This window comes from Balaenoptera ricei, chromosome 14 (genome assembly GCF_028023285.1).
Source record: "Balaenoptera ricei isolate mBalRic1 chromosome 14, mBalRic1.hap2, whole genome shotgun sequence".
In the NCBI taxonomy this organism is placed as follows: Eukaryota; Metazoa; Chordata; class Mammalia; order Artiodactyla; family Balaenopteridae; genus Balaenoptera; species Balaenoptera ricei.
The window spans coordinates 8,766,864-8,781,932 of NC_082652.1; positions in this window are offsets into that span (position 1 = coordinate 8,766,864).

Consider the following 15,069-nt stretch of genomic DNA (forward strand, 5'->3'; position numbering starts at 1 on the left):
CAAATGAAACAAGCATAGGTGGGAAGTTACTTGTGCTAGACCTACCCTGGTTAGAAGATGATTCAGGATTCCCAAGCTCAGGATTAGCAGTGAGCCAGCTTGCCCATTGATGGGGTGGTTGTACAAAAAAAAGAAACTCTAACTTTTTGGTCCGATATGGAGCTTAAGGGAAAGATCTGAGCAAGGACTCCATCCTTCTGTGACTTGGGAATTGAATTGTGCATGACTCTGGGCTTTTCCCTTTAAGAGCTCAGTGCTGTCAAACCCCTAGAGCTACAGGTGACCCTGAGGAGCAAGAGAACAGAAAGGAAGTTTCTGCTAAAAGTTTAGAGTCTGTGCACCTGGGCTTCTGAGAGCCAGTTTCACCCACTTCACTGGCCTCAAGAGCAGAAAAATGACAGATTGAGGCCAAGAAACTCCTTCTGACAGTTACATCTCCCTTCCTAGAAGAAAGAGGAGGAAAATAAGAAACAAGTGGCAATGCTTCCCAGATCTAGAATGTAAAAAATAGCCAATAGGGAATGTGAGATCGTTTGGTGACCAGGAACTTAGGGCCTCTGCCTGAGCCCTGCTCCATCTGGAATCACTCTCGGAGGCTTAACCAAGGGGGCTGAATGGGGTGGAGCATCCAGAACCCCGAGCACCTAGTGTAGCGAGTTGAATCAGCAGGATAGAGAGAACAGGTGGAAGGTGGGCTCACTAAACTGGTGGGGCAAAGCAGGGCAATGTGGCAAGGATCAAAAGGAGGTGGGCCACTACCATTGATAGGAATGTAAAATGGGGCGGCCTCTGTGGAAAACAGTATAGAGGCTCCTAAAAAAATTAAAAATAGAACTACCGTATGATCCAGCAATCCTACTTCTGGGGATATGTCCAAAAGAATTGAAAATGGGATCTCGAAGAGATTGGAACACCCATGTTCATTGCAGCATTATTCACAATAGCCACGAGGTGGAGGAAACCTAAATGTCCATCAACAGATGAACAGATAAAGAAAATGTGGTCTATCCATACAATGGAATGTTTTTCAGCCTTTAAAAAACATAAGGAAATTCTGGGGACTTCCCTGGTGGTCCAGTGGTTAAGAATCTTCCTGCCAATGCAGGGGACACGGGTTCGAGCCCCGGTCCAGGAAGATCCCACATGCCGCGGAGCAACTAAGCCCGTGCCCCACAACTACTGAGCCCACGCACCTAGAGCCCGTGCTCCACAGCAAGAGAAGCCACTGCAATGAGAAGCCCGCGCGCAACAACGAAGACCCAACGCAGCCAAAAATAAATAAATAAATAAATAAATGTATTTTAAAAAACATAAGGAAATTCTGATACCTGCTACAATGTATGTGAACCTTGAGGACATTATGCTAAGTGAGATATGCGAGTCATAAAAAGACAAGTACTGCATGATTCCACTTATATGAGGTATATAAAGTAGTCAAACTCTTAGAAACAGAAAGCAGAATGGTAGTGGCCAGGGGCTGAGGGGGGAAGGGAAAGAGGGGCAGTGTTGTTCAATGGGTATAGAATTTCAGTCTTGCAGGATGAAAATGTTTTAGAGATCTGTTGTACGACAATGTGCACCTAGTTAATACTACTGGACTGTGCACTTTAAAATATTTACGATGGTAAACCATTTTACCATGCTTTTACCACAATAAAAAAAAAAAAAAAGAAGAGGGAGGGCACTGTACAATGCAGTTATACACATGCCAAAGATTAGCTCAGTAACGAAACTTGGGGTGAAAGCCTGTCTGCTGTGTAGCAGACCCCACACATGTGGCATGGCAGGCTCCCCCGTCACATCTCACCAGGCCACCTGGTCCACCCCGGAACACAGTATCTGGAAGACCCAAAACATCATCTTCATACGCACTGGCCATTTTCCATGGTACCACAAATTGAGTTTTTTCTTCTAATATTTTTGCAAATTTTGTTATATACTTCAATAACAATAGTAATAACTAGCATTTATTGAAAACTTACACAAAGGAATTACATTGTGTATGATGAGCAAGGTGAAAATTAACTATAGTCAAAACCACGTCCGAAAGTCTCTTCAATTGCCAACAAAGTGCAATATGTATGATTTCGTGTAAACAACTCTCCCATACAGTATTTCTCAAGCAAACTAAAGCATAAGAATTATTGGGGTAGCTCAGAGGAAAGACCAAAAGGAAAGTTTATAAGCAGATGTCTGGGCATTCACACCATTCTACCTTTAAGATAACTGAAATATGCCCGATGGGGGTGGGGGTGAGTGAAAAACTCCTGCTGACCTGCAGGTTTTACTTGATTCTCTCTTAATACTAAGGCTCTATCAAAAGCCTGACAATCGAGAAATGTCATCAGCCAAGTCCCCTGCAGTGCCAGACCCCATGGCAATGCTGGCTTCAGCTTTCTTCCAGGTAGGAGCAGCCTTCTCAGTCTGAAATTGGGGGTGGGACCTGACCTACACGAAGATGAATTCTCTACAGTGCAAACCAGACAGTCTGTTTACAGGCACCTGCAGTGTGAAATTTGGCAGCTTTAAATGAAGTCTCATCAATTTTGGAAGCAGAGGAAAAAACAAACAGAGCTAAGTGTTTTGGGAAGAGAGAGAAAGTGAAATCCTCATCTTTGATTTTACCTGGGAAGCCTAACATTGTAAACTACTTATAAGATGGATGGTAGGGGAAAGGGCACAATGAGGATTTCAGCTTTTTCTGTGTGGTTTTACTTGTTTATTTAAAAAATATAAGTAACTACATAGCAACAAAAATGAAGTAACCAGAGCTACATATATCTTTGTGGATAAACCTAAAAAAAAAAAAAAACTCATTAGTGGTAAGTAAAAAAAGCAAGATACAGGACATGCACAGAATTGGTGAGGTTTATGTAAAATCTGAAAAATGCAAAACAGTACAGTTTGCAAAATTGTTTTTGGATCTATATATCTGTAGTCAAAATATAAAAATATGCATGAGAATGACAAACTTCAAGTTCAGGGTGGAGGTTATCACTGGGAAAGCAAGGTGGAGAGTGAGTTCAAGGAGCTCACAAAGAACTCCCATGGTACAAATCATGTATTTCTTACACTGGATGGTGGGTATATATTATATTATTATTGTACTTTTTTTTATATGTCGAGCATGTTTCTTTAAAAGGGAGAGGGGGATATGGAGCCTCTGTATCCTCAATTATGTTAATGATGTGTTTGTTGTTATGAGATTAAACCAAATGTTTTGTTTTAAAAGGGCTGGATCTTAAGGTGAGCCTAAGACAAAGGTGTGTCTCTCTACCAGCTGTACCAGGCGTTGCGCTCTGCACTTCACATTCAGGAAATCTACATGAGGTAGATTCTGTTATCCGCATTTGACCAGTGAGGAACTAGGGACATTGGTTAAGTAGTTTGTCTAAGAGCATGCTTTCCTTACCAGGTGGCTGCAGTTCTCTGAATTTGTTTCCCCACAATTTGTGAAAAGTGGTATTTTGAAGACCTGTGATAACATGAAATCATGTAGCTGGAACAGGGCAAATCACAAGTTAAAACATCCCTGGGGAATTCCCTGGCAGTCCAGTGGTTGGGACTCTGAGCTTCCACTGCAGAGGGCATGGGTTCGATCCCTGGTCAGGGAACTAAGATCCCACATGCCACGTGGCTCGGCCAAAAAAAGAAGAAAAAAATTCCTAATGTCTGACGTCTACAAAGTACCCTCTGAGAGTATCATTAGCCTGAAGTCTGGTTCTGATGCACTAAGCCCTTTCCCTTCCTTCCCCACCCCAGTGCCCTTTTGTAATTGACATTCATTTGCCTGTGGTCAGGTATCTTTCACTCCCAGTGCCTACAGGCCCCTGATCTTGGGGGACTGGGAGAGCCAGACCTAACTTTTCTTAGATTTCCACTGACTTCTCAAGTTTTTTTGTTTGTTTGTTTTTAATTTTTTGGCCGCACCACCACGCGACATGTGGAATCTTAGTTCCCCCACCAAGGATGGAACCCACGCCCCCTGCAGTGGAAGCTCGGAGTCTCAACCACTGGACCGCCAGGGAAGTCCCAACAAGTTTTTATTCTTGGTTACAATGGGCTCCACGTGCACGTCTTGCTTTATATCCCTTTTTCTGTGCACGTGGCGTTAGTTGGGCAATCATAATGCCTTTCTACCATTACGGTTGGTACGGAAGTGAGTAATCAAACTCTCAATTCTAAACTTCGGTAAGATAAGGTCAGCAGCATGTGTGGTATCGGGATGGCACCCGCAAGGGAAAATGACTCTCGGTGGCTCACATTGTTTTGGGGCTTGTTTGTGTTGCCGTGCAGTTGTAATGGAAAACGAATAAAAATAAAAATCCCGGGGCCCATTTTGGCCAGCGCTTGGGAATCTAATCCCACTGTCTTGGCAGAATTCCAGCTCAGGTCACTGCATTCTGCTGGCGGCAGCCTCCTTGTGCAGTTTTCAGTGGATGTAGCTTTCTGCTTTGCCTCTTTCTCGGCTCCCTGTGCAGTGAATTAATCAGCTGTCCCTTCCCCACCCTGAGGAGGGTGTAGTTCTGCGAGCCTCAGAATGATCCACTAGTGGGATCCTACCATAGTGGGAGTAGGGACTGATCTGGGACCAGCCACAGAGATACTTGCTACAGTCAAGATCTATGTGCATGTGTCTTTCTCTGAGTGCATTTATGCAGTCATTGAATCAGACTCCTAACATGAAGTTTTTTCAGCAATCATCTAGTTTCTTTCCAAAATTGTGTGCATATATTCCCTCCATTTGTTTTGTGGCCCTTTGTTATGCAAATTTAAAATGTTCCTTTATCTGAAATACTTAGAAATTTATCTCCCTTCCACACATGTATGCTTTTGTTGCTTCTTTTAATTGTTTTACACATTTTTTTCTACTGTTTAACTCTCTTTCCCATAAGAAATTGATTGCATTTCATGGTGTGAGGAATAGCTCCAATCTAATTCTTCTCCATACAAATAATCTATTCCCAACACTGTTTATTGAATAGTGATTTCTAATTGTATGACTTCAGCAAATGACTTAAACCTCTCTGAGAATTAGATGTGTCTGGAAAAATAGAGATGATAATGGTAACCTATCAGATGGGCTTGTCCTAAGGATGGAGTGAGACAACACATGCTTGGCAAATATGTGTCAAATAAATGATGTCTTCCTTTTTGTCTCCTTTCCTTCCTTTTTATCTGCATCGGCCTTTTTTTTTTTTTTTTTTTTTTCATGTGGGATCTTAATTCCCTGACCTGGGATAGAACCAGCGCCCCCTGCATTGGGAGCACCAGGGAAATCCAGCCTATTTTTTTCTAACTGACCCAAAGGTTGTCTGTGCCAGGTTTTATATTAGGAAGGTACTAAGTAGAAAGGTTGGGGGAAGTGAGGAGAGGGTGAAGGCACTTGTCTTGAAAAGACCCATCCTAACAACACATGCACTTTCTTTGCTTTCGAGTCACCAGGCTGTTTCTGCAGCTACCTCTCTCCCCAGTCAGAGAATCCTCTTAGAGGCTGTTCTTCTGAGGCCTCAAAATGCCCCCCTCTCCAAGCTGCCATGTCAGATCTTCAGGGGAAATCTGATTTTTGAGGACAAAGCTCTATGTGTGGGTTGTTTTATTTTGGGGGTAAGATGGGGGTAGGAGTTGGCCATGGGTTTGCGGCATTCCGGGAAGAGGGAGGACTCTGCTGTCCTCTGATGAGTCATGGAAGAGAAACGCCTAATGTTTGCAAACAACTCCGGCCAAGCCTCTGCTTTCTTGTACTCCGCCCATCCCCCATCTATGCAGATTGGACCCACCTGAGAAGTTTCCAACGTTAAGCTTGAAGAGTAAAGCAGAGGCCCTATGTTCTACCACCCTTTGAGATGGAAAGCAGCTAAGAGAAGGAGAGGCAGTTGTCCTGTACCTCTGGACTCCAGCAAGTGAGACACAAGACAGGACCTTACAATGAGTTTATCGGTCTCCAGGACACGATCTGGGTGGTGCAGGAGGACGAAGTGAAGCAGCAGGGCTGTCCCCAAGGGGCCTGCGTGAGAGCACTCCCAACCAGCCCCACCTCGCAGAGGGGTGGGAGATGGAGAGAAGCCACGGGTGGGAGAAGGGAGCAAAAGGGATTGTGGAAAAGAAGGCAAAGGCTAGGAAGAGGGGAAAGATGAAGGCTGAGCGGGCTGGAGAGGGACAGGAGCGGTCGGGGTGTGCTGGGAGGGGACCACTGCCTCAGCCTCGGCAGCCTGCTGGAGCCAGATGGGGCTCATGATGCATCCTCCCAGATGGCACAGATCAGCCTTGTCAGACATGCTTTCCTCAGGATACACAGTGTCCCCCACCCTCCCCCTCTCCAAAATCAGGAGAGAATCACAAGGTGACTTGCGAGGGCAGCCAACCTCCTGGGATCTTTTGTGAACTATCAGGTTAACTACAGCGGGATCACAGTAGGAGACCTAAACATGCCTCTGCCACCTCCACCCCACCCCCCTTTTTTTTTTCTATTGTGGGACATCAAGGGAGTGAGCTGGTCAGCTTGGGAACAAAGATCCTATTCTAGGAATTTGCCCACTGCAACTCTATCCACTGCATTCACAGTCCTTGGATTTCTGCCCCTCGTCGGAAACTCTACCTGCTCACTGTGCTACCACTACTGCTAGAGCAACACCCTGGCACCTGGCAGGGAAGGGGGAACTCATCATTTAAAATTAAAAATCGCATTTAATCACTGTTCATTTTTCTACCAGGTTCAGGAGGCCCTGTCATCTCTGCATTTTAAGCATTTTGCTGTTTAAGGTCTGAGTACCTTGGTGGCGGGGCAGGGTGAGGAAGGAGGGCAGTGGAGGAGAACTTTTGAAATCTTTCCACAAAAATCAAAGAACAAACCGACTGGAGGGAAAAAATAGCTGCTATATTTAAACTACATTATCCCATCAGGGAGCTATGGTTTTGAAAACCATTCCACAGTACTTTGTTTGGCACTGTGCTGTATGGGTTTCTCTTCTTTAATTTTTTTTTTTTTTTAATGGTAACTTTTTTTTTCCCCTAGAGCAGTAATAGCAAAGGAAGTGAAGGGCCTTATTAATTGATGCAGTAGACAGACGTGTACTGAGCACCTGCCACATGGGCCACACTGTGCTAGGCACTGGGGACACAAATAAGGGACACTCAAAGTCCTTAAAGCAAATAATTATCACACGTTCATTCATCACTGTGCATATATCCTAAAGGCATATGATCCCTGCTCTCCTGGAGTTTATAATCAGGTGAGTAAGTGCTAGTGATGAGTGCAGTAAAAGAGTACTCTTTGGGTCTGTCTCCTTTGCTTTTCCTTCTGACCCGAATGCTGTTGTCTCAGCTCTGAATATGCAAACGGATGTATATTATTCACAGCTCACTTCTCCGAGGGAGGGTCGCCCCAGCCCCCACCCCCACCCCCCCCTGTCATTCTCACAGGAGTCCAAGCCCCAGTCAAATGGCAAAGTCAGGTAGAGAGCTGGGTGTAGGAGTCTGGACATACAAATGGGTGTGTCATCAATATTTTGGTGTGGTTTAAACCAATGGGCCTAAGGCAAAATCCAGATAGAGAAGAAGGCTAAGTCCTCAGTGGTAGGACACTGCACATTTCAGGTTGAGTAGGAGAGGGGGAGGTGCGTGAAAAGAAGGCTGAAAGGATCAGCCAGAGAAGCAGGAAGTAAAGCTGAGTTACTGTAGCAGAGCTGAGTGATATACAAAGTGCTGCGTGGGACACAGAAGAAGGAGCAAGTAATTTTCTGGGTGGTGAGGATGGAAGTGATGGAGCTGGTCCTTATCAGGGAAGGCTTCCCAAATGGGGTAGGGTTTGAGCCTTCATTTTGAAGGCTGATTAAGCGTTCACCAGGCATATCCAAGCAGGAACCTCTGAGCAGAGGTGCAGAGGAACAGGTAATGATCCACTGTGGCAGGAGCTTAGAATCGGAGGGGAGGTTGTGGTCAATATAGGGCAGATGAAACTGAAAGCTGCAATGGAAGAATCTAGGGCATCTCCAAACAAGGTTTCCAGTGCTCCATGCTAGTTACCTCCGCTTCCTCCAAGTCTGTTAGATCTTTGACTTTTCTCGGTGAAGTACATATCTTTGGTTTTGCTAGCCCAACATCCGTTCCCCTCCTTCTGGTAACAGCACCAGGACCTTCCTCTGGGGTATTGTTTTTCAGGGTGTGGGTCCTGAAGTTGCAGCATCGACATCACGTGGCAACTTGTTAGAAATGCAAATTCTTGGTCTCCATCCCAGACCTACTGAATGAGAATTCTGGAGGTAGGGACCCCGCGGTCTGTTTTTACAAGCCACCCAGGTGATGTTGATGCATGCCAAAGTTTGAAAACCACTGCTTTGGGGACCCACTTCTCCCCCTACTCTCTGTCCATGAAGTTCAGGTGGAGCTGACCACAATCCCTGCTTCCAGGGGTGGACACATGGCCCAGAGAAAATATTAGCCCTTTCCTTCCATTGAGATTGCTAAACTTGGTGGACTGTAAACTGGAGATGCTGGGGGTCATATGTGCTACCACCTGGAGAGAATTCACAAGACCGTAAAAAGCAAAGCAAAACAGAGTTTTGCTCTGAGATTCTCAGTTACTTTATTTGAGCACCTGGATCAAGCTGTGCTGAATTTGGAGTCTATTCCCCAATAAGTCCTTTTTTTTATAAGCATAAGCTAATCAGTTGGTTTTTTGACGCTTAGCCATCAAAAGAATGCTTATTAATGGGAGAGGGCCAAATTCTGGAAAAGACATTCTGTTAAGTTCGGCAAATTCTCAGATGTTAAAGTTATAGTTTGTGGGCATGTAGAAAAAATGGTGGTCACTAGGCACTGACATGTGATCAGTAACACAAGCCATGCCAAACGGGACACATGTCTGTGAAAAGATCACTAGAATATGGACTGCTGTAGACAATTTACTTAGATCTTAGCGACACATTTGACAGAGTTCTCTCGTTAAGTTCCTATGGACCAGTAGAGAAATGTAGGCTAGATAATAATACAGTGGACCAACATCTCATGATTACCTTAAGACACTTTAATTTATGTATGGTCAGGCCACTCAAGATGGCTGTTCTCTTGCTCTCTGTACATCTCCTGCCTGACGAGTGCCAGCTTCACCTATACCCTACACACATGACTGACCTTCCTATGTACTTGCCCCAGCTAGTGATATCAAAGGGGTGGTGAGGGGCATGCCCCTCTGCTGGTTTCCCTAGTAACTAATGAGCCAACCTGACGTCAATCTCCCATTCCCCTCGGGAGCGAAGACTGCCACCATGTCCTGCCCGCAGTGGGGTTGTTGCTCCAGGACCTCGCTTCAGACGTGTAAGCTCCCCTATCCATTAAACCGTTGATGTCTCTGTTGCTAACTCTGGGCTCTTTCTTTGGTCTTGAAGCTGGGCAAGTGCAGGCCTTGTAGGCCTGTAAGGGGGCTGCCCAACAATTTACAGAACAAAGAATGTAAATAGTGCAGGCAATTTTGCCCGGCATTCTACTCAATAAGCATGTGTTCCGGAGTCAGTAAGAGACAGCAGATGTGACTAAGTTGGATGGCCTTAATTCCCACTTACCTTTCAGTGTAAACACCTTACTGTGCCAGTTCTGAGTCTAGTACGTAAATATGTATTTTTCATCTATCATGATCCTTAAGTCACGCTGACTACATCAGGTGCTCAACCAAAAGAATGACCTGTATAATAATGTGTTATGGGAGGTAAGGAGGCAAGAGAGTGCATTATAAGATTTTTACTTTCCTGACTTTGGTACCTGTAGTCAAGTTGATTTATAGCAGTTGACAGAAGTCATGCTTATCAAATTTGTGTGTAACCCACGTTCGGGCATATGGCTAAAACATCACTTGAAGACTCCAGAAGACCACAGCGGACTGCAAAGATGGGCCAAAGTCAACAGGAGAACATTCCATTACAGTCAGAGTTCAGTGCCTGGGTTAAAAAGAATCAATAGTGCAAGTAGACGATGGGAAGATTAAATGACTGCAGTTTAGATATACAGGACTCATTTTTGAATTGATAACACAAATCAACAATGTGCAGGGGAAAGCATTGAAACAAAGGTGAACAGTGATAACTCCACCGCAAGATCCTTCCCAGACTTCTGTCTTTAGTGTTGGGTGTCTCCGCGACTGGACGACAAGGATGCTGAGGGGTTGCAGACTCCCGCTATACAAGGCACAGCTCAGAGACAGAGCTGTTCTTTTTAGCTGAGAAAAGAGACTCTTAAAAAGCACAATAAATATCTTGAAGTACTGGAAGAGCTCGCACACAGAGGAGGGATTAAACTTATTCAGAGTTATTCCAAAGGGCTAAACAAGAACCAATGTATAGGAGAAGTTGTTAGTGGGAGGTGGATTCAGCCCAGAATGAGATGGCTTTAATGATTAGAGCTGTCCAAATATGGAACAGACTGCCTTTTACCATCTCCATTGCCTTACAGGAGGGTTGTAGAGTGTTGGGAAGTTAGCATGTCATTCTTTTCTACTGGGCCTTTTCTGTCTACCTAGCTTTTTAAACCAGCCTGCCTACTACCAGATAATATCCTCCTTTATTAATTCCTTTGAGGTTCTTTGATCAAATCATCCATCTTTCTGAATCACAGTTTCTCTTTTTTCCTCTCCCTGTCCCCAACCGACTGAAAATAGCTACAATCCTTGGTGAAAAATACAGTACAGTTGACCCTTGAACAACAGGGGGGTTAGAGGCACCCACCCTCCATGAGGTTGAAAGTCCGAGTTGGCCCACATACATACACGGTTCCTCCACATCTGTAGTTCCAAATCCGAGGATTCAACCAACCATAGGCAGATCATATAGTACTCCAATATTCATTATAGAAAAAAATATGCATGTGAGTGGACCCACACAGTTCAAACCTGTGTTGTTCAAGGGTCAACTGTATTTCTAAAACCCATTCTTACTTTGTTTAACCTTATTAACAAGAAGCATGTGTATAAAATACATTGAGGGCTTCCCTGGTAGCGCAGTGGTTGAGAATCTGCCTGCCAATGCATGGGACACGGGTTCGAGCCCTGGTCTGGGAAGATCCCACATGCCGCGGAGCAACTAGGCCCGTGAGCCACAATTACTGAGCCTGCGCGTCTGGAGCCTGTGCTCCGCAACAAGAGAGGCCGCGATAGTGAGAGGTCCGCGCACCGTGATGAAGAGTGGCCCCCACTTGCCGCAACTAGAGAAAGCCCTCGCACAGAAATGAAGACCCAACACAGCCATAAATAAAAATAAATAAATAATTAATTAATTAAAAAAAATGTTTCTTTAAAAAAAAAAAACATACATTGAGCATAAGTCTATTTCTACGTAAGAGTAGATAGATCTTTCTGCCTTTGGGAGGCTATGTTTTGCTAAATTTTGGCAACCTCTAAATAACAGGTTTCACCCCAATGTTCGTTGCAACACTATTTACAATAGCCAGGTCATGGAAGCAACCTAAATGTCTATCGACAGATGAATGGATAAAGAAGATGCAGTACATATATACAATGGAATATTACTCAGCCATAAAAAGGAATGAAATTGGGTCATTTGTAGAGATGTGGGTGGACCTAGAGACTGTCATACAGAGGGAAGTAAGTCAGAAAAACAAATATTGTATATTAATGCATATATGTGGAATCTAGAAAAATGGTACAGATGAACCATTGAAAAGCAAAAATAGAGACACAGATGTAGAAAACAAACGTATGGACACCAAGGGGGGAAGGAGGGTGGGATGAACTGGGAGATTGGGATTGACATATATACACTAATATGTATAAAGTAGATAACTAATGAGAACCTGCTGTATAGCACAGGGAACTCTACTCAATGGTCTGTGGTGACCTAAATGGGAAGGAAATCCAAAAAAGAGGGGATATATGTATACATATAGCTGATTCACTTCACTCTACAGCAGAAACTACCAGAACATTGTAAAGCAATTATACCCCAATTAAAAAAGAAAAGCCACTGTGACCATTATAAAAATAAATTAATAAACAACAGGTTTCAGAGACACCAATGGGTTGAGGAACCAAGGGCATAATTAGTATGTGATACAGAAGGGGCCAACCCCAGGCTGAAGAGCACACTGTTTCAGTTTAAGGGAATACAGACCATCCCTGACTTATGATGGTTTGACCTACAATTTTTCAACTTCAAGATGGTGCAAAAGTGATACACATTCAGTAGAAACTGAATTTTGATCTTTTCCCAGGCTATCAATACGCAGTACCATCCTCTCTTAAGATGCTGGGCAGCAGCAGCGAGCTGCAGCTCCCAATAGGCTGCGCAGATCACAAGGGTAAATACTGATACACTTAAAACCATTCTGTTTTTCACTTTAAATAAATTACATGAGATATTCAATACTTTATTATAAAATAGGTCTTGTGTTAGATGATTTTGCCCAACTGTAGGCTAATGTGTGCTGAGCACGTTGAAGGTAGGCTAGACTAAGCTATGAAGCTCAGTAGGTTAGGTGTCTTACATACATTTTCGAATTATGATATTTTCAACTTATGATGGGTTTATCAGGACGTAATCCCATGGTACGTTGAGGATTACCTGTATTCCAACCTCCAGGAAATTTGCAAAGAACAGTCTGGTAACACGACCAATGTGAACTTAGACATTACTCGTCTCTGAGAAACCTATAATGCTGCCTCACTTTGTTTTTTGTTTGTCCGCTTTTAATATTTATTTATTTGTCTGTGCTGGGTCTTAGTTGCGGCACGCAGGAACTTCGGTGCCGCATGTGGGATCTTTAGTTGCAGCATGTGGGATCTAGTTCCCTGACCAGGGATTGAACCCAGGCCCCCTGCATTGGGAGTGCTGAGTCTTAGCCACTGGACCACCAGGGAAGTCCCTGTTTGTTCGTTTTAAACCTAACCTTCACAGCCATTCACATGAGGCGAGTAGTTCAGAGGCCTTCCGGTTTATATCACACACTGGTAATCAATAAACTTGAGTTCAGCAAAAATTTGCTGAGGTCCTCTCAAAGCCAGGCCCTTTGCAAGTCACTGATAGATCAGGGATGGTGGGGCTCTTTCATTCACTCAAATAGTAGGCATTCAATAAATGATGAGTGTATACCAGGGGACTCCTATATCCTGAAGATGGACAAGCTAGACAAGACATGCTGTTCTCATGGAGCCTACGTCCTAGTAGGGGGAGACAGGCAGTAAACAGCTAAGCAAAAAATACAACATCAGAGATAAGTGCTGTGAAGAAAATAAAACAGTAATGTGATAGCGAGGGTGACTGGGGAGGGTAGCCCTTTAAGCAGTCAGTCAAGACATCTCTGAGAAGGTAACATGTAAGCTGAGATCTGAACAATAACATGGAACTAGGAGCTCAGAGATCTGGGGAAGAGCATTCAGTACAAAAGCACAGATCAGGAACCTCTCAAGAAGCTCAAGAAGCAGAAGCACTTACAACCCCAAGCAGAGACCAAGCCACAGAACGGAGATCCAAAGTCAAATGCTCAAGATAATTTCCAGGCTGAGAAAGGTAACAATCCTCCTGCCTGGAGTGCTTTTACACTCGCTGGGGTGAGGCAGAGGCGTTGGTAAGAAGTGGTGCAGACCTGGTCTGAGGGGGAAAAGAACCACCAGCCCTCCATTACCACACCCCCCACCGTGCAGCCACGTGTCCCTGCTGGAAGAGGCTCCAATCCTGTGACCTAACCAGTTTCCACTTTGCTTCTCTTAGTGCATTGCCATACACTAGAATTTTTGTTTGTTTATTTGGGGTAGGATTTTGTTGGTCCTTTTCCAAGTATCAATCAAAACTGTATACCGGCCTCCACTCCTTGGAAATAATTAAATGAAATGACAAATAAAATGACGTGCCTGATTTTTTCAGCTAGGTAATGCACTGTGATTTGCATCTGTTAAAGGACTTTAAGTCCTGAAGCTGAGCCATCTGGGACAACTGAGGTGATTTTTGTTCTGCCTTGGCTCCTGTGGATGGTACACCATAGCCAAACACAAAAGTGGACTAAATGCTTCATTCTGCAACATAGTCCCTTAAGAAAACTGCCCTTTGTGATGCAAATGTGTTCACCTTTTGCTCAAGAATTCAATGAGAAGGTCCCTTTCTCTGTTGTCTAATTTTTTTATATTGGCAAAATTCCCTTTATCTTGCCGTTACATAGGTTTTCTTTTTTTTTAATTTACTTTTTATTTTATATTAGAGTATAGTTGATTTACAATGTTGTGTTAGTTTCAGGTGTACAGCTACGTGATTTAGTTATATATATATATATGTTCTTTCTCAGATTCTTTTCCCATTTAGGTTATTACAGAATATTGAGAAGAGTTCCCTGTGCTATACAGTAGGTCCTTGTTGAGGTAGGTTTTCTACAGACCTCAAGAGCAGATTATCTGTGGTTTAAGAATAGATTTTTGGATTAAAGTCCTTTTTTCCCCTATTGGGGAAAGGGGCAGTCTAGAAAATAGCCTTGATCAATGCCCAAGCGAGGCACCTTCTAGCACAACTCTCGCTTATTTAGCAGTTACAGTAGCGTAATCTGTGACTTCCATGCAGACATGTATCAAAGGCTGTGTGGGATATTAAAAACAATATAAAACCTCCTTCTTCCTCTCCCCAGAGTGGGGTTCCCTCAGTCAGAGCACCAGAAGCTGCTGGGGAAGGGCTGGTATTTGCATGCGGTGGAGCTCTCGGCGCGGGGTGTGGGATGCGGTGTTCCTGAAGCGACAGATGAGGGATTTTGGCCGTGTGGGAAGTGAACTGAGGAATTCCTCCCCTCGGTTCCTAAGAGGGGCTCTGAAGTACACAGATTGGGTTGCAGAGTGCGGCCCTGGGGGGTGGAGGGCAAGGGGGCGAGCCAAGAACACCAACCCCAGCGCGCTTCGGTGAAGCTCTGCGCCGACCGAGTTCGTAAGGTTCCTCAGCCTCGCCTTCCCAATCACCCACCCCAACCCGAGGCCGACTCTGAAGGGTAGGCAGTTCCCTGGGGGCAGCGAGTGCAGGGAGCCCACGTGAGCCCTCCACCTCCCTGGGTTCTACGTCTGCAGGTGGTTGAGCCGGGCGGGAATCGAGACCC